This window comes from Anastrepha ludens, chromosome 2 (genome assembly GCF_028408465.1).
Source record: "Anastrepha ludens isolate Willacy chromosome 2, idAnaLude1.1, whole genome shotgun sequence".
Taxonomy (NCBI): domain Eukaryota; kingdom Metazoa; phylum Arthropoda; class Insecta; order Diptera; family Tephritidae; genus Anastrepha; species Anastrepha ludens.
The window spans coordinates 16,290,577-16,307,212 of NC_071498.1; the positions used below are offsets into that span (position 1 = coordinate 16,290,577).

Sequence of the window (16,636 nt, forward strand, 5' to 3'; positions counted from 1 at the left end):
AGACACTTACTTTGGTGTCATCGAACCACAAACAAATATGCCAAAAAAAAAATTGTTTTTGTGTACTATTTGATGTCAATAATAACATACTATAAAATCAAAGCGATCGCATTTTATTTTCTTAAAAAAAAGTCCTAAAAAATATCTATAAAAAAATGACTTTTTGATCAGACTACTACCTGAAAAGCTTAAAAATTAAATACATAAATATCATAATTCATTTGAGTAACAAGGCATATATTCATCCAAATTCATCCTCGTTAGCTGCCTCTCATCCAAATTAAACACATTTTAATTGCTTACCAAGTAAAAGTACTCGTTTAAGAATCTAAAATACCTTCATTAGCATGCCATAAGCAAGACAGTGTGTTGAGAACCCTAAGATTAGCTTTTAGCTGCCTACTTTCGTTAGTCTCCAAAACGAAAGACTTAAGCCACACACATAAAACAAAATAAATTGCCAAACTACCGGCTTAAGTCTCCAGACTTGATAGAATACTCTCACTATTCTCCTGCTCTACCAGCCTATACCACTCTCTTACACTCTCCTCTACTCTCTCTAAACGCTTGTTGCCGCTTTCCGCTCTCTAGCAACATACCAATGCCTCAGTTGTTATTTCAACTTCCACTCACACATGCATGCACTCATACAAGCACATTTGTTAGCGCTTCTTCACACTCAAGCTTGTTTTGTTGCTCACAGTTGACAGCAACAGTTGCAACTACTCCTGCCGTCACTTGCTTGATGCTTTTGGTAGCTATTCGGCTTTGGTTTTTGTGACCAGTTGTACTTTTCAAGCACACGCCGCTGCGCGCTCGGGTTCATCTACGCTGCTCGGAGCATCTGCAGTTGCTGGTGTTGCTTTCTTGTTGGTTTGTTGGTTTGTTTTGACGATTTGTGCCAACGGCATCTGCCAGCGCGTCGTGCTCTGCCTTGTGACCCAGTGCGAGCGCATGGGTGTGTGTGTGTGTGTGTGCACCTCACGCTGGCTGCTTGTGGCGGCGGCACCTTATGAATTTTTATGCCCAAATGTGCATGAATGAAATTTCAGTTCTTGATTAAAGTTCGAAACGAACGGTTGTGCGATTCCAATAGCTGCGGTGTGTGGCACGTTATAAAGTAAATATATTTGCAAATTGCCATCGACTGTGTTTTTTGTTTTTCTTAAAACTGCTTACACTGCTGTGTGTGTTATTTGTGTGCAGTCTTATTTGATGTGGAATGGATTTATTTTTGAACAACTGTTTTTTTTTTTTATAAAAACAAAAATCATATTTGGAATCAAGAACTATTTTTTAAACAATTTTTAATTTCTATATGTGCGCCAATGACCCAAATTATATTTTATCAATCGGCCAACACACCACAAAACCAGACCACTCAACCAGGCTAAGCTGATGAGCCTTTGATTGTTGTGCCCTAAAATGGAAATGTAGAAAATGAAAAATCGCATTCTGCCCAAATGTTAACAAGTTTTCCTTGGCAATAATGTTTGCAGCGCCTACAACACAGCGCAATGCGAGACCGAATCAGCATTGAAGCAACGCCAGCAGCCAGCAGTCAGCAGCAGCAGCAGCGATGCCACAGATTTAGCCTGCTGGCCGGTGAATTGGCAGACAAGAACGCTCCCCAATTGTATTGCGGTCGCGTCTTCATCGTTTGGTGCTCGTGCTAAAGTTGTTGCTGTTGCTGGTGCATTTGTTAAGCTGATGCTACGATGTTGCTTTTTTACTCGCATTCTCGGTATAACAACATTGGCGTAGTGGTAGACGATTCGCATGCGCTCGTTGTGATCTTTTGCACTTTAACCATTTCACGCGACTCAGCAACAACAGCAACGAAGCAAATAGTCACAAGTCTATATTCCATTTTTCTATGGAAATTTACTTATTTTTTGGCTAAAGATTTTTATTCGCATTTGATAAGAAGTTGCAAGAGCAGTGTTTCAGTAATTGAGCGGAACTTGTGGCGAGTTTCCCAACCCCTTTTGAAAATTTTTTCGTTAGTTACAAAAAACTGATGTGGCGTTGCTGCTCTGCTTTTTCGTTGAATTCGTTGCTGTAGTGCAGATTAAACTTGACTTTTATGCAAACGCATACATTCACATTTCAATATTAAAGGCGTAATGAGATTATAAATAATAATTGTAGTTTATCTCGTTTTCTCACATACTATTTTCCACCATTTCGGTATTTTTCAAAGCCACGCACAAAAGATTTTCTTAGTAATTCTTGTATTCACCAAACATTGTGCTATGCCATCTATGTTTCTACTATTCCCACTGTGCTTTTAACAATGTAAATTTATTTGTGTTTATGTGTGTCTGTGTGCCTTGCATCTTCACGCTAACACTTGCGTAACAAATTTACAAAAATTTTAATAATCATAAAATAAAAAAAAAAAAAAGTTACGAACAATAGAGGACCACGAAACAAAGCGACGAATTATTCTTTTCGCGCAAAAAAATAAAAACACTTTTTGTTTGCTTTGTAAAGTGTTGGCGTGAGGAGAGTTGGAAAATTTTCGATTTCAAAACAAAAAAAACAAGATTTATTAACAATATCGGATGATTTTACAGCTAGCGGAATATATCTAGAAAACCAAGGTGAGTTCAAATTGATTCACGTTTGTATTCTTTATAGCATAAGTGACCCCTCTTCAAGTGAAGTTTTACATAAAACAAAATAGAGTTAAATTTCAGGCAAATTTATTTTATCTCCTTCAAAATATGAGCCGTCTGAAGCAACACACATGTGCCAACGTTTAACCCAGTCCTCCATGCACCCCTGGTAGGCCGACGAAGGGATGGCCTTCAGCTGCTTCGTCGCATTCTCTTTGATCTCCTCTATCGACTGAAGGCTCCTTCCTCGAAGTGGTAACTTCAACTTGGGAAACAAAAAGAAGTCGCACGGGGCCATATCAGGTGAATACGGTGGTGTTTACTTGGGGTTTGGTCAAATAATCCAGCACGATTTGGGCTCGGTGCGATGGCTCGTCATCATCATGCAAAATCCAAGAATTGTTTGCACACATTTGTGGCCGTTTGCGACTTACAGCATCTCTCAGACGTTTCAAAACGGATAAATAATATTCTTCATTGACTATCTGGCCCGAGGGAATGTACTCATGGTGCACTACGCCTTGGCAATAAAAGAAAATAGTCAGCATCAACTTCCCGGTACTTTTTGATCATAGGGCGCCTGTAATAGGCAACGCTTTAGTGGGCTGCCTGCTATGTGAGGTCTGGCAGACCTCTTACTTGGGGTACAACTGGTACACCTGGAATGTTGGCGAGTTTAAATTTTCACGGTAGAACATTCAGTATGGAAATGCCTCCTCAACTTTTTTTTCCTTGTTAACTTCTTGACAAGACTCTTCTATCGTACACGGTTCTGGATTTTGCGTTGGTGGTTATTCGCCTAAGCAGCTCAAGCGGCGTTGGGATACGACTACTCGCTGTCTACACTGTGGAGAACATGAAGAAATCGAATCAACTTTTTAACGGTGTCTATTTTGTGATAACTCAATAAAAAATAATTGAATCTTGGCGCTTAGATACAAATTTTGCAAAAAACTTGTTTCTCTATTCTATTTTAATAAATTTAAATGTTTAAATTAAACCATACAGGTTAGCTATTTTGAAACTTTCCTCTGAGCTCTTTTTAGTACTTCCTCTGAAATCACATCGCGCCAGAATTTCGCTCAAAATTCACTCATGAGTCTTCTAACCTGTACGATAAAGAAGCCTGTGGAATAGTACTCACAAGTGGGAATAAAAATCCTTATGGGATAGGTTAGGCTAGGTTATGGTGGTAGTCTCTGTACGACTAACTCACTTAGATCTTACAGGTCCGTTGTGATACCACTGAGCTGCACGGGAACCCCATTAAATTTCCTTCGTGGAACCATTTTGTAGCTCTTATGAAACGTAGAATTGATCACAACCCCACGACAGATAGCTCTGTAAGAGAATTGAAAAAGTATTTACCTAGACAACTTGCTCTGATTTTAGCTAGGGCTAGACAATTGCAAAGGAAGTGCTCAACTACTGTTTCTATCTCATCTCCTCATCTCTCTCTTGAGAGTCTAAGTAGTTCCTTTGCCTTTTTCTTGTTCATGTCCTATTGGCCCCATGGATATTGTTATTCTTAATTATTAATTTGCTCGTGGTCATAGGTGACCCATTGGTATTTCTATCACTGAGCAGTTGAAGGGTAGTACCTTTCCTAGCTAGGTCATCGGCTTTACAACTTCTCCTTATGGCATAAGTAGCATAAAAAATAGCTGCAGTGGCCTCTTTACTGGAGCAAATATCTGAAATTTTTACAACACAGCCTGGTTAGGAGTACTACCATACATAGGTTACGAATTACCTGTTAGGATGCTCTAGACCAAACATTTCATGCATCACTGCAGCCCTTACAGGTCATTGGAGGGTAAGGGATCATGCAGACAGACTCAACCTCCCTCTCAATCCAATCTGCAGAAGTTGTCAAGTGGAAGAGACGAAGGAAAGCCTTTTCCACTATGTGCAAGTCCAGGGCTAGCTAGGGCACAACTTCGCTCTTTCGGTAAACCTTTCCTACAGGAAATTAATGAGATCTCAAACATCGAGATAAAGAATTTGCTGCTATACTTGGACCTCATCACAAAATGAATCTGACTTAGATACAAAAAAAAAGAAGAGAACAGTGGTAGTAAAACGGTGCTGGTCGCTAATTAGGATTATTTCAGTAGAAATACCCAACCACTTCAACAACAATCATACCTAGGAATTTATTTATTTTTTTATAAAAATATAGTTTAAGCTACAATAAAAACCACATAGCTTGAACTCTCAAACTTTATGTAAAATGAAAAAAAAAAACAAAAAAATTTCATGAAAATTTCGAACTCTGTCAGAATTTTTGAAAATTCTGGTTATGCTGCTTTGATACCTGTTTAATTTCATTTTAATAAAAAGGCAGTCAAGGTGGCTGAAAATTCGCTTTTGACTTACTGACTTATATCCATCGGGTATCGCTAGGGACCAAAAGGTCTATGCGTGGCTTATTGCCTACTAGGTTAACCTAGCCTAACCTACTGACTTATAATTCTTTTAATTTTTTTTTAATTAAATAATTTTAATACTTTAAACTATAACAACAAACATGTAACTTGTAATTTCAAACTTTGTGCAAAATTTTAAAAAATTCACTGAATTTCAAACTTCTTTATCATAGGCTTAGAAAATTCTGGGTATGGAGTTTTGAAGCCTGTTCAATTTTGTTTTAATAAAAACACAGTTTAAGGCAAGGCGAATCTATTAAAGTTGGTGTTGGTAAATCAGCTGATTTGTTTTTTTTTCTTTCGTTGTGTCCATGTGGCTGTCAGCACAGGATTAAAAAAGGCGAATTAATTTTTTGTTGTCTACTTCGCCAAAACCTTGCCGTGACAATCAAATGTACAAAACATTGTTTTTGGTCTAGTGCCACCACCTTCAATAAACGCGCCCTGGTAACTGGAAATTTGCGTTGATTTTTTATAATTTTTTGGTTGACGATGCTTTGCATTTTCTTTCATGCAAATAATGCTCGACATTTTTTTACTCGTGTAATGGCAAAATATAGAAGACTGCCGCGCAGAAAAATCAATGGCTTAGGCACTTTTAACTTGCACTTTGTTGTAACAAATTTCAATGGCTTTTAAAAGTGCTTACTCGAATTTTTGCTAAAAATTCTGTTTAAAAAGGTTAAAATTTTGTTGGGAATGTGTAAGATTTTTTTAAATTTTGTACAAACTTTGAGACTTTAGGTTATACAGTTTTTTTGTTTTAGTAGAAACTATTTTTGTGTGGAAAAATAGAAAAACAATTAAATAAAAAAATAAATAGTCAAAACTTTGCAACATATTGTGCTGATATTATTTTGAACACAGGTGTACATATGTGCGAGCATAGTATTGAACAGCTAATAAAAAATGGTAAGCAGTTTGTCTGAAGAAGAGTGAATTCGCGTCTTATAAGTTTGGCTGGCTGCTGGAATCTGAAGCCTGATTCCTGCTGCATATCAGCTGTTCACGTATAAAATTGTTCGGATATCAAAGCAGCAGAACCAGAATTTTCAAAAATTCTGACAAAGTTCGAAATTTTCATGAAATTTTTTTTTTCTTTTTCATAAAGTTTGAGAGTTCAAGCTATGTGGTTTTTGTTGTAGTTTAAACTATATTTTTATGAAAAAATTAATAAGTGCCTAGGTGTGGTTGTTGTTGAAGTGGTTGAGTATTTCTACTGAAAAAATCCTAATTAGCGACCAGCACCGTTTTACTACCACTGTTCTCCTCTTTTTTCTTTTGTTTCTAAGTCAGATCCATTTTGTTAGATCCAAGTATAGCAGCAAATTTCTTATCTCGATGTCTGAGATCTCATTAATTTCCTGTAAGAAAGGTTTACCGAAAGAGCGAAGTCGTGCCATAAGTAGTGGAAAAGGCTTTCCTTCGGCTCTTCCACTTGACAACTTCTGCAGATTGGATTGAGAGGGAGGTTGAATCTGTCTGCATGATCCCAAAGGCATCATGAAGCATGATGAAGCTTATGCTATAATTTCGCAACAGTTTGGAATTTGTTGCAAAAAGCGTTGGTCTACGTGTGACCAGGGATAAGACGAATTATTTTCTGCATATGAGCTGTGTTTTGAACATCTCGCCAGACATGGCATTATTGTTGGTTACAATATCGAGGTGGTGAAAGGTATCACCTATTTGGGGTGCAGTGTAAAAATGGAAGATAACTTTCTTTAAGCAGCATTTTGCTTGCTCCAGATTACCTCTTTGATGAGCATAGAGCCTCTACAAAGCTTCTCCAACGTACGCAATTAGATGGTAGTATTCCAAACCTGCTTTAACGAAGGCACTTTTCCAAAGAGGTGGAAGAAGCAAACACTTGTGTTTCTACCCCAGGGCAACAAAAATCCTGGCGAACCCGAGTCTTACCGACCAATATGTCTGGACTAGACACAATGGGGAAAGTTCTGGAGGGAATTATTTGCGACAGGTTGTCATCTTTCGCTGAAGATAAAGGTATTCTATCCACATACCAGTTTGGTGTTAGAAAATCCCGCTCAACAGTGGATGCTGTCAAATGCATTATAAATGCTTTTAACACAGCAAGCTGGCAGCGTATATGTACTAGAAACCCTCGCAAAAATATGGTCGGCTAGTTATAGAATCAGAATAATTGAGAGCTATTTCACGGACTCTAAACTGAGGTTTAGAACTGACAAAGGCGTTGAGGAGTATATCGTATCAGCAGGGGTTCCTCAAGGATTAGTTCTGGGCCCACTACTATGGAACCTAATGTATGACGGGGTTCTAAGATTGGATATGACCATTAGAACTAAAGTCATTGGGTTGGATTGGTAGCAAAACATATCCACGAAATTGAGAGGATCGCCAGCGAATCAGTAAGCAGGATCAAGGCTTGGCTAAGTTATATGAAGCTGGAGTTAGCTGAGCATAAGACCGATTTAGTTCTAATAATTAGCAGGAAAATAGTAGAAACTATAAATGTATATGTTGGGTCTGTAACTATTAGTTCAAAACTCGTTGTTAAATACCTAGGAGCGTTGGTTGACAGTTGTTTAAACTTCAAATCGCACCTGGAATACGCTGTGAAGAAGGCATCGAGTGTGCAGTCCTGTCTATCACGAATCATGTCAAACAATAGCGGACCTAGCCATAGCAAAAGAATACTTTATAGCAGAGTAGTCAGCTCGGTTCTTTTGTATGCCACACCGATCTGGGCTGATGCACTGAATTTAAATAGCTTCACAAAAAAACTGACGGCCGTCTATCGGCTAAGCGCTTTGCGGACTATCTGCGGCTTCCGTGCAATTTCGGACGATGCTTCGTTATAGCAGGACTAGTCCCCGTAGACATTTTGGCAAAAGAAATGCAGAGAGTGTATATACCTAATAAGGCTATCTGAATACGAAGGTAGAACAAGTCGTAAAACTATTGCAGCAGAAAATAATTGTTTAAAAATAATGTGTGCAGGAAGAAGGAAGTTTGGTAGTAAATAATTTTGCATTTAACTACAAGTATTCGATTAGATGAAAGTTCGGCAGGTATGACGAGTTCTCAAAACTCCAATGTAACTATTTCTTTAAAGTTTGCCTATTGCTTAGGTCTGCATGGGATGAAGAAAGTGCCAACATTTTATGCTCAATGAGATGCTGATAAGCAGAACTTTCTCTCAACAAACTGCACTTAGGTTGGCTCAGTAAGTAGGTGCCGGATCAAGCAATGACTAAGTGATGCTCAGCGCATTCAAGATAGGAATTCTATAAATGATTGCTGGCAATTGTCAGGGCAGGCGGGCATTGATGTATGTAGTTGAATGCTGCAAAGCTCAGCTAATTCGTACGGAATGATATTGCCGGAGAAGGTGACGATGAAGTGAAAATATTTTTCAGTAGTTGGCAAACGTGCACAAAGACCAATGCGCTTTAAGTTGAAGAATTATAAGAGATACAGAGCGATGTATCAGCGAGTAGATTACATGAATGCTACAACATTTAAACGATTGAACCTTATGCATACAGTTAACAATGAAGAGCAAGCAGAGTAGCGCAGAGTAAAACGTATTGCGAGAAAAACAAATTTCCAACATAATTTCAAAAATATTATGCGTTGTTGAGGGATTTGGTAGAAACGATGTTCAACAAGATTTTTGATTCGTTATTAATTGGGCTGTGTGTTTGTCATTAATTGCACTTTTATTAATGGGGGAAATTAAAACGAAAAAAGCAACAAAGTGGCTGAACAAACATACATACAAAATGATATGAAATACATTAGCTTTTCCTAATCCAGACTTCCTACGCGCATAGCTGGCTTTTGATTGTGAAAATGCAAGACATTTGATTGCATAATTGCGATAGAGTTAACTAAGTAAGTATTTACAAAAAAAAAAAGCATTTCACTTTCTGACATGCCTACTACTGTAAGAAATATGTGATTACATTCATATATATGTAAAGAAATTATATTTCTTATTATATTTTATCACATTACATTACATTATATTACATTATATCACATTTTTTTAACAAATCATGAGTTTTAACAAATCATTTTAAGCTGCAAGGTTAAAAGGGAAAGTTCGAGTAAAATACTTTAAATGTAGTTTCTTGTTTTAGAACAAAGCAACTCGTTTAATTTATTAAGGAACAATATTCCCAGCAAATAAGACATAAACCGTCTTATATATATATACAGGGTGTCCAGTGGCCGAATTGGGAATTAAAAGCTAAATTAGAAAATAATTAGTAATAATGAAAATTTCCTTCAATAATAATTACAAATAGGATAAGTGCGGATTTTTAAAATTATTTCCTCTAAATGTTGGCCGTTACGTCGGATAGACTCTTGGAATCTGGTCTCCGTACTCCGTGACGAAATGATGTCGGGCTGCAATTAACCACGCAAACGATACTTTCCGAGATGGTCGCTGGGCTTGTTTCATTGCATATTTTTGGGGTACCCCATAGAAAAAAGTTCATAGGAGTAAGATCGGGTGACCGGAGTGGTCAGAATATGACACTGAAACTGAAAGAAATTTTAGAAAAGACATTTTAGAAGAAGAAATTCAGTTTGCTAGGAAAGAAATCACTCAGTATTGCCATGGTCTCAGCGGCCGTGTGCGTCATGGCGCCATCTGGCTGAAACCATGTGAGTGCACTAAAGAAAGGATGTTCTCTGATTACTGGCAGAGAATAATCGTGCGGCGTTCGCTGAGAAGACATGCCGTCTACAGAAAATGCTTGCCTGCGAAGATTTTCAAAAGAATTTGTTTTTTCTTTGTTCATTCCTCTCGGGAACATAGCGTTTCGAACAATATGCACAGTAACTGCCTGACCGGCCTCATTTTGGAAAAAATACGGCCCAATGATAACGCCGACCCATAAACCGCACCAAACAGTCACTCTTTGTGGGTGCATTGGTTTTTCGGCAATCACTCTTGGATTATCATTCGCCCAAATGCGGCAATTCAGTTTATTGGCGAATTCACTGAGGTGAAAATGTGCCTCATCACTGAACATGATTTTCTTCACGAAGTACGCGATATGCATTTTGATTTGAACGCCCGTTTTCATAATAAGCCTGAATAACTTTAGCGCGTTGTTCAATTGTGTATCTTTCCATGAGTCAAATTGAGTTAGTCTGAGATTTAAAAATTTCAAATAAAATGCAGAAAAAAGCTTGACGTTTAGGTGTGGTTTACATTCAACATCGGCCCTTGAAATTGAACCACCCTTTATATAAATTTTTTTTCCTTGTTCACCCCTCTCGGGAGAATAGGTTTACGACAAGACTCAGTTTTGCGTTGATTTCGTTTATCTATTTTGATTTCTGTCAGAATAAGTAATTAGTCTGCCGCTACCAGTTCAGTACCAGTGGAATGCCCACCTGTCATTGCTTAGGAACAACGCCTTCTTATTGCTTAGAGCGCCATCTGTGTTTCACATTTTTTTGCCAGAAGGATCGCACAGATGGTTGAGGACTTCGATAATTTTCGTGTGTCTGCGCTATTACCGCGGCTTCCCGCTTCCTCTTGCTGACGCCACTGAAGCAATGTGTAACTGTGTGTTTTTTTTTGGTTCTCTTGTTTTATCAGCCACAATGCAAATATTGCGCTGACTATTGTGTGGGATTAAGAATGGAATGGATGAGGTTTTGGGGTTGAGGAATGAGATTTTTGTTTCTTGTTTTTAGAAACAGCAAAATAGGTAAATTTGGAAAAGTGCGAGGACCGTGGTTTACCTGGGACTCGAACCAACAACCTTTGAGATGGCAGGCTAGTGCACTTACGCTAGACTACCGAGGCCGCTGAAAAGAATATAGTTCAATTATTCCAATGCTTGACAATGCGCACCAAACCACCACTTTGGGACTGTGCAGTGGCTTTTAGTGTTTGATAGTGGGTGTCCTTTAGAGGACCAACATTATTTCGCAGAAATTTTACGCAAATTGCACTCATTAGACTAAAAAACTTGCCCTTTTTCAATTTTGAAGGGATGAAGTCTAAGATCCTTTCTCAATATTTCATGAACAGTAGTGCTTGTAAGCTCCAAGGTGGCCGCGTGTAGCGGCGAGTTCAATAATTTCATTTGTTTTCGATCTCTGGCTGTTTGCCATCGAACTTGTTGCTCGGTACCTTCGCCCCCACAAACGAATCAAATCTGTATTTGGGACATCACGCAAACGTTGAATATTGCTAGGTTAGGTTAGATTGAAGCGGTTGTTCACTGTGGGACACACTCAGGCTCATAGCCCATTGTGATGCCGCGTGGGGAACTATCCCTTATCGCTCCTAAAACCAATGTGTTTTTTGTAAGATCCTTAATTTCGACAGAGCCGAGATCTTCCAATTCATCAAAGGATTGTCTACCTAAAATGGCGAGTCTACGTCTGGATAGAGTAGGACAGTGAAAAAGAAGGTGCGGGATCGTCTCTTCCTCTTCCTCTGCAGAGGTCATGTGTTTGCACACCCACTTTCTGGGTGATTAGGCAGGATTCCGTAATAACTTAAATCAGTGTTTTAAGACTGTGCTTGTCTCTTCTTAGTGGAAGTTCCGTACGTTTAGCATTGAGCGTCGACCACAGCTGTCAGACGATTTTGCAAGTGCCTTCATTACGCCATCTTTTATTCGCTACTTCTACAATTTCTTCGAGGATACGTAGCTTAAATGTTTGCAAGGGTATACATTTTTTCATTGTCTATGTACTCATCAGTCAATTTGGTACCGATTTTCGCTAGTTCATCGGCTCTGCAATTCCCCTCATTCTCACAATGGCCAGGAACCCATATTATCATTAGGTGAAATGACTCAGCCATCTCGTTAAGAGGTGTCCGATATTTCATGGCTACCTTGGAGGTTGTCGACTGTTTTGTGAGGGATTTTATTGCCGCCTGGCTATCAGTGAAAATGTAGGTACCATCTCCAGGTATCGCGTTATACTGTAACAGCGTTACAGCTTTCATTATTGCCATCAGTTCAGCCGAAAACTGAAGGCGATCCCTAGATGCTCGAAATATACATCTCCGCCCACCCTGCCTTCGAGCTTTGAGCCATCTGTGTAAACATGGATGGACTCGCCCTGTCTTACCTCGTCTCGTTCCCACTCTTCCCTCGTGGGTAGGAGGGTCGTGAACGTTGTAATGGCAAGTATAGGCGGGACAGTACTGTCCATCTGTCCGGGAAACTCCAACGTACTATCCAGGATTATACCGTGGCCATAGTCTGTGTTTGACCACTTATTTAAAGTGCTCAGCCTTACTGCCGCACTGCGCGCAATGTACCTTTCCTGCCGGTCTACGCATACAGTGCTTTCGATGATGGTTGATGACAAGAACAGATGCAAGTCTTTTGACCTTGTCAACTCTTTTAATGTTCACACCCTTCTCAAGGGCATTCCACCATATTGCAGTACCGTAGTAGAGAAGTGGACTAATTACTGCTGTGTACAACCAGTGTACCATTCTGGGCTTCAAACTTCATTCTTTTCCAGTGAGCCTTCCGCAGGAGCATAAGACCGCCGTAGCTTTGCGTACTCTATCTGCGACTGTGAGCCCCCAATTAAGCTTCCTATCCAGTGCAAGTCCTAGATATTTAGAGCTTTCTGTTACTTTAACGGGATTTCCAAATAAAAACATTTGTTGAAGAGCAGCTGTTTTGTGTTTTCTGCTGAACAGGATCAGTTCCGTTGAAATATTGTAACGTAAACAAAATCTAGGACGAGCTGAATACCCTTCGATTGTGTCTGCACGTTATTCACCTGCCCACTGCGACAACGCGACCAAATAACATGCGCGAATAATGAAGCTAACGCGATCTCCTCGATGCCATAAGCCCAGTGATTAGGGAGGAACTTGAAATTTAAATCTTATTCTGCCGCCCAACACCCTGTATAAAAAAGAAAATCTCTGGAGAGGATGTTTTATCAACAGTATAGTGAACTATCTCATTTTCTTTTCTTCTTCTTATTCTTCTTCTCCCTCTTCTTGTTCTAAAATGGTTTCTTCTTTACTCGGCTTTGTAAACTCCAAGAAGTGATTGAACCAAGTAGTGAAAATCGGTATTTGCACCCACCCGACGATTTTGCTGGTGGTGCTTCCTTCATAAGGAGGGGATGATTTTTTTTCCTTGGGAAAATAAAATATGGCGGAACAAGAGATCCACCAGCACTCATGCATGTTATAACACTAATGAGTGATCCGCGTTCTGCGAGAGTCATGGCCCCTATCTGTCTTTTTCCTTTCTGCGCAATAACTTTTGGTTGTCGAGACTGCACTACAGACAAACCCGTTTCGTCGACGTTCCAAATGGGCGTGGCTGAAAAATTGTGTTTCACATATTCATTTTTCAATAAATTAAAAAAGAGTTGCACGTTTTCTCTTGAGAATCCTTTTGCCCTATCAAAAGAAGTGCCAGTTAGTGCCCTTAAGCTTAGTGTTTCGCTATGGCGCTTACAAAACCCAATGAGCACATTTTGCCAAAACATTAAATTTATTTGGTATGCCATTTTTTATAGCCATTTGGAAGGCCAATCTCGTGAGCCCCCAAAATCGAGACTCCATCTCCAAAGAGTATTTAACCAATTCTTGGTTCATTTCTTCTGTGGAAACTGGCTTCCTACCAAGCTTTGTTGAAAGTAACTCCTCAGCCGGTGTCCCGCTTCTAGCCATGCGCTGCAGTGTGGTGTGCGGGACTTCAAATGTTTTTGAGGCCAGCAAAATACCCATTTCTTCCTTTTTCACAGCTGCAATGGCCTTGCGCAGCGATTGGCCGAGCTTAGCAAAACCCTACAGCTGTTTTTAGTCTTCTTGTTAACTGCCGTCAGTTAGAAGTACCCATGAATTCCTTTCCCTTTTACCAGTTGGCACCATTAGTATCTTTTCGCACGGCATGACCTAATCAAGTGGCCAGCGGAGTTGCTGAATTTTTATTCACCCATTCGAAATTATGTTTTCAAGCAATGCACACACACACACACAACCAAACACATTTGCCACGCTTCTACGCTTCTTCGCTTCTTTAGTATCGCGCCACACAATCGGACGCTTGTGGAAACATAATTGAAATTTAATCACTTCCGCAATAGGCAAGTAACTTTTTGAAAATTACGATAATAGGCAAATAATTAGAGAAAAATTCAAAACTAGAGTATTTATATAAGCATAATGAACGCTTGAATAAAAAAAGATGCACGCAAATGACAAAAAAGTAACGTCTATGCTTTCGACTTGAACGGAAATCAATGCAAACAGAGCAAATGCGAGACTTAACACGTTTGAAAAAAAAATTAAAAGAAAATAATATAAAAATATGAAAAGCATACAAATACAATAGACTTCTTTGCATTGTGGCAAGACAATTAAGTAATTGCTGATCAATTAAATTGCGCAAAAATGAAAGTGCAATATTACCGCATAATCCCTATTTCGTGAGTTAAATCGCGCTTGCTAAAGAAAAATTCAAAATTTCGAAAATTCAAAAATTCAATAGAGTATTCAGCGGCGATGCACCTTTTTCTATTAGCAGGAACTGCGGGCTGCCAATTTCTATTGTTCAAAAATTTGCAAATGCTGCTGCTGGTTTTACTTTTCTATTATTCTCAGCTTTTCAAAACACTACGCCAGCATGAATAGGTCAATAAACCGAAGCGATGAAGCAAGAAATTATTTATAAAATAACTGAAAGCACCAAATGGAAAGAAAAAGAATAACAAAATAATGAATACCCAGCAGAGGTGCTTATGTAATTTATTTGAGTAAAAAAAGCGAAAGTCATCAAGCTGAAATTAGTCGTAAATTTTTTAACTTAATTTGCAACTGAGACTTATTTATTTGTTTTGTTTTTGTGGTTGATTTTGTGTTTAAAGTGGTCAAAGTGGGGGGTGCGAGAAGTCGGTGAGCGACTTAAGCATTTGCGTGAGCTTAAGCGGTTGACTAGAATTGATTGGGGTTGAACTATTAACCTAGTTTTGATATAAGCTAAATATATAACAGAAACTGAATATAGTGAAGTAGTGAGCATTCAAAGCTAAGCTCAGCTTTAACAGGCTACTGGTGACGGAAATGCATTTTGCTATTTGTAATGCTGGGGAAATTGAGAAATTATGCACAAATACATTTTGAAAATTCATTTCTTAAATTTAATTTTAACTAATTTTTAATCTGTTCGGCCGCCATAGCCGTATGGGTTGGTGCGTGAGCACCATTCGGAATTCAGAGAGAACGTAGGTTCGAGTCTCCGTGAAACACCAAAATGAAGAAACAAAGTTTTTCTTAAAGCGGGCGCTCCTCGGCAGACAATGGCAAATCTCCGAGTGTATTTCTGCCATGAAAAAGCTCCTCATAAAAAATATCTGCCGTTCGGAGTCGGCTTGAAACTGTAGGTCCCTCCATTTGTGGAACAACATCAAGACGCACACCACAAATAGGAGGAGGAGCTCGGCCAAACACCCAAAAAGAGCGTACGCGCCAATTAGATATATATATATAACCCCTTAAGTATTTTGAGGCTACTACTGATCAAATATCCCATTTTTAAAAGCTATTAAGATTTTTTAATCCCATAGAATAATAAATCTTAAATAAAAGATATACTCAACTGATTCCATCTCAGCCATCCGTGTCCTCTTCACCATTGTTAAAGAGAAACTGAACAATTTCCTTCTTAAAAGAAGCGCAAGACAAATGGAGTTCTATTTCATTCTATTTCTATTTTGCTATCTCAAAAACATTTTGGTCTCAGTACGGCAGCAGCAGGACGTTTAAAGTGCTGGGGACTCCCCGCCATTCAATTTCCAAACTCTTAGCGGTCACTGGGTTATCGGAGTTTGTGTGGAGAAGCTTGGTCTTTCGTACAACCCCCTTTGCACAAGTTGTGAGGATCCTGCAGAGAAAGAGACTGTTGAACACTTTCTTTGCAAATGTCTGCTGCTTTAGGTTACTTAGGGTGCTTTTTGGGGATAGCCTCACACAGTCCTCCAGTTTAGATCCCTTTTCTCCCTTCCACTACATTTTGTTTTTTTTGTTTTTTTTGTGGGTGAGTTAGGGTTCAAAATACCTTCGCATTTACAGTGGCCGTCGCCTACTGCGTCGTGTGTTGTGGCCACTAAACGATCCCTGCTCTCCTTCTGGGGCGACACCTTTCACGAAACTGCTTTCTATATTACTTCGGGAGGGTCCAAAACGGCATCCATAAAGAACCAATTCTATTCACCCACATCTGGGTCTACGATATTTGTAGCCAGCTTTCTTGCTATAGGATCGTCTTCTTGTGTCTCTCCGTTGCACTGTCTTGAGGTCTATCTTTGTTGCCGAGGTAAGCTTTCGATGTATTTCTTTACCGCGCTCCAGCTGTCCTTGCGTTCGAGCATTTTGCTGATTATGTTGCTCGGTGCGATGTAGCCAATCTGCTCCCTCAGAGCATTTCTTTCCGCCACCAATCTGTAACAACTAAAAAACGTGTGTTCACCGTCATCGCTCAGGTCTTCGCAGTAAATGCACTTGGAATGGGTTACCTTGCCCATGCGGTATAGATATCGTCGGAAGTGTCCGTGGCCTGAGAGGAACTGAGTTAAGAAGTA

At 39.3% G+C, this 16,636-nt stretch overlaps 1 protein-coding gene across 3 annotated transcripts in view; it reads left to right on the plus strand.

The window, feature by feature from the left end:
* The first annotated feature begins 1,065 nt into the window (after positions 1 to 1,065).
* The window catches only part of LOC128863544 (mucin-2), a 127,830-nt gene continuing 112,259 nt past the window's right edge, over positions 1,066 to 16,636 (plus strand). The window contains exons 1-2 of one of the 3 annotated variants that reach the window (XM_054102762.1): positions 1,066 to 1,120; positions 2,409 to 2,606. The gene's annotated coding sequence lies outside the window, so the exon portion shown is untranslated. The remainder of the gene's footprint in view (positions 1,121 to 2,408; positions 2,607 to 16,636) is intronic. The other 2 variants (XM_054102778.1, XM_054102770.1) reach the window with 2 other exon arrangements.